This window comes from Syngnathus scovelli, chromosome 13 (assembly GCF_024217435.2).
Source record: "Syngnathus scovelli strain Florida chromosome 13, RoL_Ssco_1.2, whole genome shotgun sequence".
Lineage (NCBI taxonomy): Eukaryota > Metazoa > Chordata > Actinopteri > Syngnathiformes > Syngnathidae > Syngnathus > Syngnathus scovelli.
Genome location: NC_090859.1, coordinates 9867552 through 9879720, shown reverse-complemented (window position 1 = coordinate 9879720; position 12169 = coordinate 9867552).

Sequence of the window (12169 nt, the reverse complement as noted above, 5' to 3'; positions counted from 1 at the left end):
AATAATCGAGTAATCGTTTCGAGTCATTTTTTAAACTAAAGATTGTCTAAATTGTCTGATTTCAAGCGATCAAAAGTCATAATTCTCAAATTTCTCTCGTCCTTTATGAAAGCAGACTGATTCATATTTCGCAAGCTCGACGGCATTTTAATGTCAAATTGGTGTAAATATACCAGAAATCATTTTTGGGTGAAAAATTTCAAGCCCCTACATCACCCAAATAAATAAATAAATAAATATATAAATATAAATATATATATATATATATATATATATATATATATATATATATATATATATATATATATATATATATAATAAAATTAAATACAAATACATATACAAATTATAATATTATAATTATAATTATAATTATAAATTATAATAAAATTAAATAATTAATTAACCATACTTCCTTGACACCAATTACTTATTAGCTTTGGTTCAGAATGAGCACCAAAAAAAAATCTGTTCCTATTTTTCATCAAATAGATGTCCATGTTCTAATATTATCCATCAAATGTCAGAATAAGTTGAAACAGCAGCAAAATCCCTGATTAATGTCAATAAAATCACATTTGATAGCTATCATAAGACTTCCTGAATGTGGGTTGCTGCTCACCATGTTGATGGCGGCACAGGTGGAAGCTTGAAAGTACCGAGATGCCCACATACTCAGTCCGTCCTTATCAGTCAGGTGTGGCCGCCACGCAAACAAGCTCTTGTTGTGGTTGCGTGCGCGTCTCAACTTCATGTCTAAGGGACGGACAATAGATATGTCGTGCCACTAAAGCCGATTCTTTCTTGATGGAATTTTCTGGAGCACAACAAAAAACTGTGCGTCAACAACATGCAAGAGATATGTTCTTAGCATGGTGCCCATTCAAGTTTTGGAGAGATTTCTCTTCGACTTTAGGAGCTAGGGGAAGCCCTCGTTATTCGTGTGACGATGTGATGAGTCAACCATCGGAATGGCAATTAAAGCAAATTTAGAGAGCTTTTTGTGAAACTAATGTTTTTTCTTTTGTAAAGAGGCCACACACTGCAGTTTGGGGCGTCTGCCAAGAGAACACTCCAGAATAGCAACTATTCATAAATTGGCGGCTCTTCTCTTTCGACGTCAGCGTGAGATGTTCCTCAGCTGCTCCAAAGGGAGCGCGAGGTCATTGTGGAAATGTGCGTAGTGATGATGCACAAGTTGCAAAAACAGCAAAGTTTCAAGTTGACCTTTACGCAACCACTTGGAAACGAAATCTGTAATCAGAGATGACCAAAACAATATGATGATCACCTCCCCCAAACCAGAAAGTACCAAGAAAGGAAAGGCAGGAAAAATGCCCAAATTTGGCCTGATTGCCGCCATGTTTGATCCCCGTGCAGGTGTATCGACTCAATTGTCCAAAGATCGTAACCGTTGCGTATCTCGACCAATTCATGATGTCAGAGTGACCAAAAAAAAAAAAAAGCGGCCACTCATACACTATCCTTTCGTGCGTCAATAGAAGAATAATAATAAACATCCCACAACACTTTAAGATTATAAGTGTGTGTTGTTGCCGTGGAGACGCAAATATTAATGAAGTCATTGAATAGAAGCCTGAAAGCAGCTTTGTAAGATTTTATCATCAATATTGATATCATCTCAAACTAAACAGTAACGCTTTTTGGGTCAAGGCGCCCCTTAAGAGTGGAGAAATGTTTTTTCATGGACGCCCTCAAATGAAAGCGACAATAAAATATCACTATCCTGTGTCATCCAAAAAGAATGAGTAATAAAGAAAGAGCCATGAGCAATAAAGAAAATATCCCAAAAATAATTTGATTAAAATAGTACACAGCTTCATATGGAAATTAAATATTCTTTCTGTTTTCAGAAAAAAATGCTAACCCTTTTGAAAATAAATTTATTTATTTATTTATTTATTTATTGATAAATAAATGTATCAGAGATTAGAATTGGTCCAAAGCAAAGGTAGGGAGCAGTAATACGTTCATTTTATTTTATTAGAGCATTAGTCGCCATATGTGCTGTGGATATAAAAAGTCTACACACCCCTATTCAAATGCCAGATTTTTGTGATGTAAGAAAAAATTAGACAAAGGCAAATCATTGCAAAACTTTCTCCGTCCTTATTGTGACTTATAAACTGTACAACACAATAGGAATAAAAAGATTTATTATCGTGTGGCTCGCCAAGCTTCAGCATGAGGGTCCCCAGACCCCAGTTTGAAACCCGCTGCTCTTGAGCCATCGCTAACTTTTCTGACTCGTAAGTGCATTAGTTCGTGTTATCTTCATGTCAACAGTCCCTCTCAAATATTTACAAGAGCCTGGCGGGGAGGCGTCCAAGCCAACGGCGGGATGATTCACCCTTTTGTTAACACAGTCGCCGCCCCCACATCCAAAAGTAACTCTGTACCACTCGGAAACATCCACACGAGAAGGGCAGCTAAAGTTTCTCGAAACAATGTTTGCTCAACACGACCTCGCTTAGCAGGCGCTTGTACTTAGAGATGATCACACTTGCAATTTTATTCACATACCAGAGAGAATTTTCCGAAACACATTTGGACACCGGAAATCGGGATAACAAATGAGATGGCGAAGATTTGGATGAATTCAATGAATTGGGAACAAATATTCAAAATGGAGATCACTAGCGTAATCCTACAAACTAGTAGACGGGAGTTTATTTACTCGACTGCAGATAAAGGGAGGCATTTGATAGGGAGCATCCCTTTATTTTTGGCATAATATTAAACAGCGTTAGCAGCATGTTTATGCCGAGTCAGAGTGGAGTTTATAATAAAAAAGGAAAATTATGGTGAAATCCAGAGAGGGGCCGAGGATCAAAAGAGGCTGAAGAAAACCGCGTTTTCATGCATATGAGAAACTGCTCATGTGCCTCGATGAGTGCTGCTGTTTTGGTTAGCAACAGGGTTCAAATTAATATTAAAATTTATTATGTTATGTATGAACCACTACCAGATTTATAGAACTGCAGAATCCTCAAATATATTTTCAGAAATAGGCAAAAACTTCCCTTTGTGTTGAATTGAATTAAAAAAAAGCATTTTTCATAATGTAACTCTTGGGAGTGGAAAACTGGCTGTTTGTAGAACATAAATAACTTGGATACATTTTATTGCCGTCTAAGTGAAATCTGATCACAAAAATAAGAATCTTAATAAAAATTGATGTCACTTGCTGTCTTAATGTAACACGTTTGAATTATTCCCTGTGAAATTCAAAATAATACACAAGCTAACTAAGGGGGAAAAAATGAATACTGTAAAACGTCTAAAAAAAATTGGGAGCACTTGGTAACAAGTCGGTTTTTAAATGTTCTATCGACCTTCTTAATAAACTGGAAGATCACCCAGAGCGACCACCTCCCTGTGAGTTAGCGTTATTGTACGTTTTACATGACTCGTACCTCAAAATGTCTTTTTACGCCAATATAGACTCTTTTGCAGATTTACGACTTTCACATGGCAACAATCATAAGCCTTGGAAAAAATGGCCGCTATTCAAGGCTCCAGTAGATTCGAGAGCCGTTGATGTTGCATAATGAGCGAAACAGCTAGATAACTTTTTATTTTCGGGAATAAAATTGCCCATTAAATGCAACATCAAAGCGACGACGGGGGAGGTCCGCCGTGTCTGATTGGAGATGTCTAAGGTTGCTGTGCTGGTGTGTGTATGTGTGTGTGTTTCATCGTGGTAAATATGTGTTTGAAGGTACGCTTGTGTACGCATGTTTTGGTCAAGGTAGGAAGGAGCGTGTGAGTCATCGTGCGTACAGCTGTGCTCCAGATGAAGGAGGCCACCTGCCCTGCTTTTTTACTCCGTTTTCATGTCGACATCCAAACAACAATCAGTTCGGGCAACACACACATTTAGACACGCTTATTCGATACGTCGGCAGATACAATTCGGAGTTCAACCTTATTTTTCAGGAAGAATGCGCCTCTATCCCAGCACAGAAATGGGTACTGTAAGAATATCCTTATAATATATTTGTTATTTGACAACTCCATAATTTGAAATTCCTCATCCGAGTTCAACATAGTTCCTCGGCACCAAAATGTCCCAGGGGGGCGCCAAAGCAATATTTTTATATTAAACTTGGCGTGTAGTTCCTGGAACTAAGAGGTTGATATGTTCTGCCAAAGGTTCCTGTACTTGTCCAAAGGATGACCTCCGTTGAACTCTCTCTCGTCAAATAAATTTTGCCGAAATGCTGAATTTATAAGTACAGTAATCCCCCAGCATACTGAATTATTTCAGATTTTTTTTTTTGGGTACAGTTTTTAACAATTTTATTCTGCCTCTCGTTTATTTTGGGTGTAATTCCTCTGCAAACCACTAGATGGCGACACACCATTGTGTCCGATCTGTAAATTTGAAAGAAGAATAAAAAAGTATTTCCACTCAGATTAGTTTTTGACACTGATTTTTATATTATAATGGACTCACAATGCAATTTACTGTCATATTCAGTCACGGTGGTCGTGGCTTGGACCGCGTCTGACAAAGCGTGTGTGTGTGCGTGTGTGTGTGTGTGTGTGAAACCAATCTGAAAGTATTTGGCCTGTTTTTTATTACCACTTTTGTTTATATCATCGCCACAACCTGGGCAATGACTTGACATGTGACTTTACTTTCCATCATCTCGTGTGTGTTTCAATTGAATCCAAACGTATAAATCTGAATCAGGTCAGTCTGAAAATTTTTAATATTGCTTCACCACAATTAATTTTACACTGTGAACAAACAACATTATTTGCAGCACGCATTTTAAATGTGAGAATAATTGCAGATGATTCTTAGTCAATTTAAAATTTGGTTAAAAATATCTCAAAACACTCTATTAAAAAAAAAAGGACATGATCTATAAATAGCATGTTTGTGTTTATGCCCGTTCTCCATTTGGGTGTCCAAACATTCCAGTCAGAGACCTCCCATCTGTAATCAGGCCGCTCTTCTGGAATAATAATAATACTCCTCGACTGGTCAAACGGTGGGAAGAAGGACCACCGAGCGGGAGGATGGCGGGACACTCCAGTGATCTTCTGCCCGTGTGTACTGTTTCTTCTCTCTCCTCAAAGTCTTGATTGACTTGAGTGGGTGAGACGGACCAATTTGTTCCCCCGGCGTCTAAAATTACAAGCCCATCTACTCACATGTGCCGGATTCCTTGCCATCAGTGAGCGAAGAAAATCAGCATTGTTTGCTCGGTTCTTTACGTGAGGTCTTCTCCACGTATTTACTGACAACGAGCCATAAAAAGTGAAACTCAGATCCACACGCGTTCCCGACCTGCTTCCAGCACCTGTTTCGGGTGCTTTGTCTTTTCCTGGAGGCAAATGAGCGCAAACATACATGAGATTCTTTTGTGCGTGCGGTTTGGCTTTTTAGGAGAACGAGTTCTGCTTGCTCGGCATGTAATGATACACACGCTGGATAACCAGATGGAATAATATTGGCCCGCTGCTCTGAAAGGTGTGTTAGTGTTGGCCCCGCCACAACCTGGAGACAGAAAGCAGATATTTATAGAGTGGCTTTTCAATATGGCTTTTTTTTTTTCTATTCAAATGTCCGTTCTGCTTTCGTGTGGCGGTCTTGTGGCCTGGCGCTCTCCTGCGGTTCCGATCATTCGTTGTGTTATTACGACTCATTCTTTGGATGGACACTGCGGCTTTGCTTTGCCAGTGTGAACATTATTCCATCCACCGCAAGCTGAGGATTCTGTGGCGAGGTGCGAGGACTCGAACTTCTGTGTGTGTGTTTGCACATTGAATCTTTTCAATCGTAAAAAAAAGGAAATGTTCCATCTGTAGATGCCAGGCTGTTATTTTTTAAAACTAAACTATGGAGATTAGGTTTAAAAGGGGACGTAAGGTCATCTATCTATGGAGATCCAACTATGGAGATCAGGTTTAAAAGGGGAAGTAAGGCCATCCATCCATCCATCCATCCATCCATCCATCCATCCATCCATCCATCCATCCATCCATCCATCCAGCCATCCATCCATCCATCCATCCATCCATCCATCCATCCATCCATCCATCCATCCATCCATCCATCCATCCATCCATCCATCCATGGAGATCCAACTATGGAGATCAGGTTTAAAAGGGGAAGGTCATCCATCCATCCATCCATCCATCCATCCATCCATCCATCCATCCATCCATCCATCCATCCATCCATCCATCCATCCATCCATCCATCCATCCATCCATCCATCCATCCATCCATCCATCCATCCATCCAGCCATCCATCCATCCATCCAGCCATCCATGGAGATCCAACTATGGAGATCAGGTTTAAAAGGGGAAGGTCATCCATCCATCCATCCATCCATCCATCCATCCATCCATCCATCCATCCATCCATCCATCCATCCATCCATCCATCCATCCATCCATCCATCCATCCATCCATCCAGCCATCCATCCATCCATCCAGCCATCCATCCATCCATCCATCCATCCATCCATCCACCCACCCACCCACCCACCCACCCACCCATCCATCCATCCATCCATCCATCCATCCATCCATCCCAGCTATCCATCTGTCATGTTCCCCTTTCATCACACAAGACAAACATCTCCTTGACACACTTTCTCTGTCACTTGATCTTCATTTCTCCATCTGCTCCTTTCCTCTTCTCTCGGACACCTGCTCTCTGTCAACCGGTGGCTCGCTTGCACTTGCCAGACATTGTTTGCTTGCCTCACTGTCAGGAGGTGAACATCTACAATGTGCGACTGATCTACAATTAGCACTGTTGGTGGAGGTCTTTTCTCCAGTGTGATCATTCTACTGACCTACTGACCTGTGTGTGGGCGTGGCACCAACCTCATTCCATGGGTGCATCATGCTCTGGTTCAGAGGAGTTAATGCCACAAGAGAAGTTTGCAGTCTGCAGTTCTGGCTGTCTGGTTTCAATCATTGTGAGAGACGCTCTGCTGTTGACACTGATCATCTGAGCGGCGCGGTGCTTCAGAGCAACATTGCGTCCAGAGAGCCTATCCCAAACCGCATGTATCGTGTCAATAGTGATTCAAGACGACGTCCACCGACATGCCTTCAAAACAGCTGTTGAGTGCGCTCTTTGTCTTTTCCTCCGCCAAACGCGCATGTGAGGCATCAATCGATGTCGTTTTGTTGATAAGTTAGCAGAATAACAAAATAACATTACATTAGGACCGTTTGGATTCCACCAAGATTTTTTTATGTGGCTGTTAAAGCGTGTCATGTAATTTTACGGCAATAGAAATTGCTTTGTTGTAATAATAACTAAAGCCAGAGTCAGACGATTGTCGTCATCATAGTCCCACTTGTGTCTTCCTTTTCCATTCCATCAAGGTCCGATGGAAGCAAAGATGTTCCGTGTTGTCGGAAATAAATTGATGGACGTCTGACGTGCAACCTCTCGTCTTTTTGTCTCTCCGTCGTCGTTCCGTTTTAGTAGGTCAACATGTTCTGCATCCACATTAATTGTTGTCCGTATCACGCAAGCATCTGTGACTCATTAGACGTGTTTGCCTGAACGTGAGGCCAGTTTCCCCTTTTTGTCTTTGATAAACGGGTTAGCTCAACGCCGCGCCATGACTTGGAGAAGATACTTCTCGTTTGTTGTTTGTATCTGTTAAGAAGCATTTGCAGATAACAGAACACTTGTGTTTGTTTGTCTGGAACGGTCGCTACTTCCCTTGAACGGTGTATAACGTCATCACATTTGTTGGAAATTTCGTTGCTTCATACTCCTGTCAAGTCAACTGGCTTGAGACTAACTCAGAATGAAACGCTTTGTCAAATATCCGCGTCAACCTTGAGAGGAAAAAAAGAATGGAGTTCCCCCGCTTGGTCTTCACAACAACAACATGGAAAGAGAACGCCGAATAAACAAAGCTGTGAAAAGTTAACGTCGGATTTATCTGTCAAGCACATTGCTCGGGTTCAAACAAGAACTAGGAGATCCCGTTCCGTCACCAGGAAAACTCCAAGGATGACTTCTTTGGCATCTGACACTGTTTTTGCCAGAATGTCTACGAGAAAATACTGTAGCTCATAGCATGTCATTATGTCAGAAACTATTTAGATTTATATTTTTTGGCGGGCTCCAAGGGACCTATTACTTTACATTTCTAACTCTTTAATCACAATCTCGCTGCAAAGAATTATCACATTGTCAGACACGTTATCACCATGAATGGATTGACTCACACAGTAGCTATTTGATATTCTACATTGGTCTTCCTCCCTTTAGCATAGTCGCTAAGTCCTTCTTCCTAACACCCAATTATTTTAACCATGCGGGAGAGTTTTGAAGCCAAGGTAAGAAAAATCTGGACGGTGCAGTACATCTGGCCATGAGACTTGTGCTTGTTAAGCGCAAGTAAGGGGAGAGCCAGGAGGATGACAGTTTATGGACGTAATGTTGGCAGAGCAAAACCAGCAAGACAGCAAAGTATGTAGAACTCAATAGACCATTGATACAATGTGAGATAATTCTCAGAACCCATCTCGGACTTCTTCTAGAAATCCTTATGTAGGCAAATCTATTTTTATATATTGTCTGAGTAAACAACGGGATTTTTTTTTTTCCCCACTGAGCAGCAATTGGTCTTCTGATTAATGGAGTGATGGGCACTTTACCCAACGTTGTGTTCGGGAATGGCCTTGGGCGATGGGCAAGCTCGAACTTTTCAAGGAAGTCTCGTCTTTTAGAAAATGATATTCCAAGAAAAAACATAATAATTTTTCCTTCAACGTGGCAGTTTCAAAAATTCTGAAATTCTGCTTATTGCAAAAATTGGGCTGGAGAAAATGTAGCTCTCCAACATAATTCCCGATAGGACAAATAAACCCTGCAATTGGACGCTTACCAACAAACTTCAGAGATAAGAAAATTGAGGAGTCTGTTTCCTGTGTCTTAACTCGGATTGTTTTCTATCCAAATAACCAGCAGCACTGCATTTAGGGACGCTTTCAAAAGTGATCCAATAGGCCGCCTGGGATACCAGATACAATCGTTCACACAGATGATAACTTCATTCTATCCAAAATAACATCATCCAGCAGCTGGAGACTCAAAAGCACTGCTGGAGGTCTCCAGCCAAGTTTAGTTTTGAGCTAAATCATGCGCAGAAGTGTCCTGAAGGTATTGATGAGGATTGCGCAAGGGCCATGACGAATGGTGTGGAAAAACAAATGTGTTGGTGGTTTAACAAAACAAGAGACATTCTGTAATTAGGCAACAAATCCTGCTGATGTTCATGTTTCTGTTATGGAATTAGTCATAGGTTCTCTACAAACACACGTCGGCGTGTTTACATTGCTAATGCTAGCTTAGCATTGTTAGCATTGCTATTTTCTTGTAGCTACTGCTTGGAAACTTCCAAATTTCAGTTCCCTCTATAGATTATTTTCATTCAAGATTTTACAGTACATGGCTTCGTTCTTTGGACCGTCAATTTTGTGAAGTGTCGACACAGTTAGCAGAGATGCGTGAGAATGATAAAAACCTGAAACGTATTTTTTTTCTTACAGCTGTTTGATAATAATCACTTTTTCGCTGCCATGTGATTGTAGTTTTAAATGATTATTACATTTTTAAATTGTTTGCCACAAGTGTGTCCCGTGTGACCCTGGGTGGGGAATTGAAAGTACTGTGAATAAATAGATGAAATAAATGTGTTTCAGACCGTCGTCATCGCTATTATCTGACGGCTGGAGTTGGGGACGTGGGGGCCAGAAGCTGTTTATTGCTTTCATATGGGGCCAGCAGATGTTTCACATTTTCAAGGGAAAATTTTTTCATTGTAGTATGAAGGGCGATCTTACCTTGAGACCTCACCACGTTGCCTCCTATCTGATAATAAGGTGTGAAAAATTGGTAAAAATTTCATTTTCAGGTTCTGCACTCCAAGTTTTTGAAAGTTATTGAGTCATAAAGATGAGTGAGTGAATAATATATAGGATAAAGCCAAACTGAATTGGAGTTATGTGCAGCCTCAATCGCTCTGGGTTTCCCCAAATGATTGCGAAATTAGTCTTGGAGTTTATTTATACCCATGGATTATAATTTCATTTTAAATTATTTGTGTAAATCAGTCTGATTATTAAGAAAATATACACTATGTATTTATTGGGGTTGAGGTCACGGGGTCTAAAATTTATCCAATTACAGCACAGTGGTGGCAGCATCATGCTTTGCTCTTATTGATGCTCTTTCCTCAACTTAACCTTATCTTGGGTTATAAATACTAGTTACAAATAAGTGAAAGAAAGAAAAACACACAGAAAAACATATATGAGAACATCTGCAGTTCATTAGGGCAGGTGTTTGCTTACTCCCTGGTTAATTCTGAATACAGCCATATGGCCAGTTGTTAGAGGGTGTGCACAATTATGCAATCATTTACTTTTACTTCACTTCTTGCAAAATTTCGTTTGTTTAAATCGATTTATACCTCACATTAATGATGAAAATGAGCTCAGCACACAAAAACCAAGCATTTGAACAGGGGTGTGTAAACTTTTTATAACCACTGTGTGGGGTTAGGGTTAAACTAACACTGCATAAAATCGTGCAGTGTTTTTATTAACGCACTTGAATAGGGCAAATCTGGTCATTGTGTACCTTGTAGGTGTCATGCTGACAATGCAGCAAATTTACCGACCTTGTGTGCCATCGTCTCGTTTTGGAGGGTGAGCTCATGTTGGCTCACAGCAAAGACGTTTAACTGGATTTAAATCATCCCGAAAACAGCTTTGGAGGTACGAACGTACAATTAAGACAGGACTCGGAGGGGAGTTACATTCTCCGTTTGACACTTTGCAACGTGAAAATCTGCACAAATCTATAGCAGATGGTCCAAACATTCATAGCAGCTTGTATCCCCCTCATCACCACCCTTTTTTAACCTCGAAATATCTTGAAGTATTTTTTTAATAGTATATAAATTACACAAACATGTTTTTTCCATAATCCAGTCTGAGTTGCCTCATACAGTTTTTTCTAATACATTTTGTACACCTGCACAAAAGTTGTATTGGAAAATACAGTGATCCCTCGCTACTTCGCGTTTCGTTTATCGCCGCTTCACTACATCGCGGATTTTTTTTTCCAAACTAAAAAACAATTTAAAAGTCAAAATAAAACTTCGAGATTGAGGAAACGTGTCTAACCTTTAGGACAATGTAGTGTTGCTCCAAATGTTCGTTTACATTCCTTTAGAAGTCCGTTTTTGCATGTTAGCGCGATCGTGAATTAGCATCTTTCCGCTAACTCGTTACTTCTTGTTGGTGACCATACTTTGCGGATTTCACTTTTTGGAACCAATTATCCGCAATAAACGAGGGATTACTGTATAACCATTATAACAAAGTAAAATAACAAACATGGGAAAAGACAGAACTTTTGTGTTACATCACTATTTTTTTTTCCCTTAGAAGAGTTGATCAATCTAGCGTACCCCGTAATCCGATCCCTTCAAGTATCCATCCCAGCATATTTAATTAAACCATGAAAAGAAAGGGTTAATGCCTCGTCCGTCCGGATGGGCAGCCAATAAATTAGTCTTTATTTAATCCCACGTCAGGCCTTAATGCCGCGCATGTTGCCCCTGCTGTCAGGCGCTCCGCTGATCAAGGACTAATAGAGGCTTTCTGCTTCCAACAGACCCGATGTCTCGACCTCAATCACGCCGGCCGAGTGGGAGGCAAGAAAGCCAAGCAAAACAACAAATATGTTTTCATTTGAACGGCAGGCGTATTTCTCCCGAGAGTGCTGAGGGGAAGGGCGGGGGGGAATGGGTGGGTGGGGTTGATGTATGGAAGAGGTGAGGAAAGGAGGAAGAGGAGGGGAGGGGTCCAAGCAGAAAAGAGCCAGATATGAGAGATGAAGGGTGGACAGGAGAGGAGTCTCATTTGGAAATTTGGCTGCAGCTCTGGAAAATGTTTAATAGGTTTATCAAAGCCCATGAGAAAATATTAGTTCAAAATGACTGTTTATATGTTTTTTTGGCGTGTGCAGCTAAAGCAGGATAGACACATAAGCACGCCAACAATCAGGTTGAATTTGAGTAGAGTGGACCTCCGTTTGACACCGGAGGATTCATCGGGATTTTTTTGGCGTAAGGTCG